The following is a 4,028-nucleotide window of genomic DNA, read 5'->3' as shown; positions in this document are numbered from 1 at the left end:
ATTTGGCCGTAAATAATTGTGCTGATGAATTCTGCCCGACTCTAGACAAGATTTCATCAATCATATCCCCTGGTAGGTCTTCTAAAATTTTTGGTTATCTATCCTTAACGTCCATTTTTGTTTTTATACTGTAAAATAAACAAGGATTAAATTTGTAAAAGATAATTAACAAACAATACAAGCAATTTTTACATATAACATAAAAATACAAGCACACTACATTACATATATTACACAACATGACTACAAATCTTTATTCCGACTCACTCATTTCTTCTTCTTCGGACTTGGTTCGTTTAGCTAATTTTCTAGGGATATATGGTGCTCCCCTAATACGAGCCGTTCTTTTCTCAAATGGTGTAGACAAACCTGGTGGCTTAGATGTTTGTGACGACCCGGAAATTTCCGACCAAATTTAAACTTTAATCTTTATATTATTCCGACACGATAAGAAAAGTTTGTTAAGTTAAATCTCAAGAATTTTAAACTGTGTTCATACATTCATTATAACCTCGACCAAATTCCGACGATTCACGAACCGTTATATATAAATAGATATGTTATGTATATATATATATATATATATATTATAACTTGAGAATATTAATAAAGTATTAAACGTATAATACTTTACACGAACGTATTTGTTTCAATATGATTTTCCACGAAATTAAAAAATATATATATTAAATGATTGAATTATCAGAAACATTGAATTATGATTACAAGTCTCTGTTGAGAGGTCCACTATGATTTGAGAAAATCTATTCCTCTTAACGATATTCAGAATAATTTGTAAAGCTATTATAAATAAAAAAAAAGTGTCGTTTACGAAAGTTAGACAAAAGTTAGTGGAGAATTGGTTTCCATAATATTCTATTAATCTATTTTCAAACGTACAAAGACGTTTTCAGTTTAAAAAGAACTTTATTATTAAAACGTATATAACTTTTATAAATATCTAGAATCACTTTTGACAACTCATTACTTAACCAGTATAATAAATATAACGATATTTATATTTTATTTCATTAAATATATATAGCGATTTAAATTAATATTATATATATTTATACGCGTATTATACATACATAGTTTTTATACTTTTACTATACTTTAACTATACCTTTACTTTACTTTTACTTTTACTTTACTTTCACTTTAATAATTCATACTTTAATAATTCACTTTAATAATTCATACTTTAATAATTCACTTTAATAATTCATACTTTAATAATTCACTTTAATAATTCATACTTTAATAATTCACTTTAATAATTCATATTTTAATAATTCAAAAATTTATTATAAATAGAATTCAATAGGTTTCATTATTTCATAGAAACTTGTAAATATATTTCTCTAAACTCTATCAATCGATTTATGTATATATATATATATATATATATATATATATATATATATATATATATATATTTGCTCTGTATTATTTCAAGATATTATTAGTATACATAAAATATTACGACGGAGTGCTGTCCGAGTGATTTTAAAATAGTTTTTTTGAATGAGTCGAAGCTAAGGAAATTATGGGTTATAGCTATGGAGGTGATGGGTATGGTTCATGGGTATGCTCGTGAGGTCAATCTAGTGTTTATCATCTCCGTTGCGTCTACGTACTTTCCTGCAATATTGAATCTCAATATTGATACGTTCGTGAATCCGAGGCCAACCTTGCACTTGTTAAATGACGTTATATGTATTTTTACTACGAAATACAGTATTGTGAGTTTCATTTGCTCCCTTTTATATATATTTTTGGGACTGAGAATACATGCGCTATTTTTATAAATGTTTTACGAAATAGGCACAAGTACTAAAACTAATTCTACGTGGGTTTAAACCAGAAATATACCCTTAGCTTGTTAACATTAAACTACTTGTCTATGTACAGTAGGCGCGAATCCTAAAGATAGATCTATTGGGCCTGACAAACCCCATCCTGACTATGGGATGCTTTAGTACTTCGAGGTTTATATAACACACCTGATTGGTGTACTTTCAGAGGGTAAAACATGAACGTTAAGGCTTGTTACCAGGTGCCTACAACTTATAGAATACTTTTATACATTTGCGAGTGTACATATATTTATAAACGGAAATCTTGTGGTCTATTAATATATTGAAATGATTGTTATGATAAACCTATGAACTCACCAACCTTTTGGTTGACACTTTAAAGCATGTTTATTCTCAGGTATTAAAGAAATCTTCCGCTGTGCATTAGCTCATTTTAAGGAAATATTACTTGGAGTCATTCATGGCATATTTTGAAAGACGTTGCATTCGAGTTATTGAGTTCATCAAGATTATTATTAAGCCAATTATAGTTGGATGTATTATGAAATGGTGTGCATGCCGTCAACTTTCGTTGTAAAGAAAGTTTGTCTTTTAAAAACGAATGCAATGTTTGTAAAATGTATCATATAGAGGTCAAATACCTCGCGATGTAATCAACTATTGTGAATCGTTTATAATGTATATGAACGGGTCCTTTCAGTTGGTATCAGAGCGGTGGTCTTAGTGAACCAGGTCTGCATTAGTGTGTCTAACTGATAGTCGTTAGGATGCATTAGTGAGTCTGAACTTCGATCGTGTCTGCATGTTATAAATTTTGCTCATCATTTTTGTCAGAAATTACCTGCTTATCATTCTTAATCTAGACACATCTTATTGCATTGATTGCATGAATAGTGTATAGACAAAATTCATATCTTAGCGTATCTGCTAATTCATATCTTAGCGTATCTGTTACTGTAAACTTTGCCTGACATATTCAGTAAATTCCTCTGTAATCTACGAAACCTTTTGCTCTATATAATTAGAATACCACCCGATAGCCGGAAAATCATTTCATATCGAAAAATTCTTTATTCAATCGTACGAAATGAAATTCTTCATTAGTTCAAGTCCCTCGAATTCCGAAATGGAATCCTACTCAAGTTCCGAAAGCAGTGTGACCGGAATGGATCAACCAATTAGTCATCATCTATTCTGGATGAATTGGGGATGGGTTCGTAGCCTCCTTAATCATTGGAGACAAGAAGAAGGTGATTCCTTCCATCCACCACATTGCCCTCTTGGCGAAGAACCTGAAGCACTTACCGGCGAACCTATCCGAAACACCATTTTCTCTCTTATTTCTAGAGTATCTCGTCACGATTACATACTACACCAAATTCTAGATTTTATTTATCCGCTCGTCCGAACCGACAATCACCCCGGTGTAATAGAAGAAGTGAACGAGCTTCGCGCTCGGGTAGTGGCTTTGGAGAATATGGTGCAAAGGTTACAAACACCAGCAGCATAAACAGTACCACCATCAGCAACACCAACAGTACCATCACCACCACCAATAACAACATCCACATCCCACACCGCAACATCACAATCTGTATCTCAAACATCAACGTCATACCCCCTGTAAATATCCTGGAATATCAACAACAACAAACGATGAAGTATTAATTCATAAACTTCATTGAAGAGATATTTCTGCGGCAGTTATGTAATCTCCAAAATCTTAGAGATTATTTAATTCTGACCGTAAATCGGATGAGTGAATGGAGATGGTAGAGTAGAAACTTTGATCGAAAATGGTGTACGATTTACAAGCTAGATTTGTTTTATCAACAGCATCAACAGGACCGTAGCATCATCAACACAGTCAGTGCCGTCAGTATCGTCAGAATCAACATCACCTGTAACATCACAAACTCTGTCAGTTCAAGAATCATTGTGGACATCATTACGAATCAACAACAAATATATTGTATCAACGAGTTATGAAGTATTAACTCATTTCCAATCGAAAGATTTATATGTATATTTATATGTATAAATTTTTTAAACTATAATAAATCTTCCCGTACTAAGCTATTATGTGTGAATCTTAACTACTCAGTTAATTCATATTACAAATATGCAATGATGTATGTCCTTCGTTCGCAACTTAACCATCGTTAATTACAATCTCTGTCTCAATTCAATAAAAATCCAATTCATAAT

This window comes from Rutidosis leptorrhynchoides, chromosome 6, assembly GCF_046630445.1.
Source record: "Rutidosis leptorrhynchoides isolate AG116_Rl617_1_P2 chromosome 6, CSIRO_AGI_Rlap_v1, whole genome shotgun sequence".
Lineage (NCBI taxonomy): Eukaryota > Viridiplantae > Streptophyta > Magnoliopsida > Asterales > Asteraceae > Rutidosis > Rutidosis leptorrhynchoides.
Note: the sequence above shows the minus strand (reverse complement) of the source record.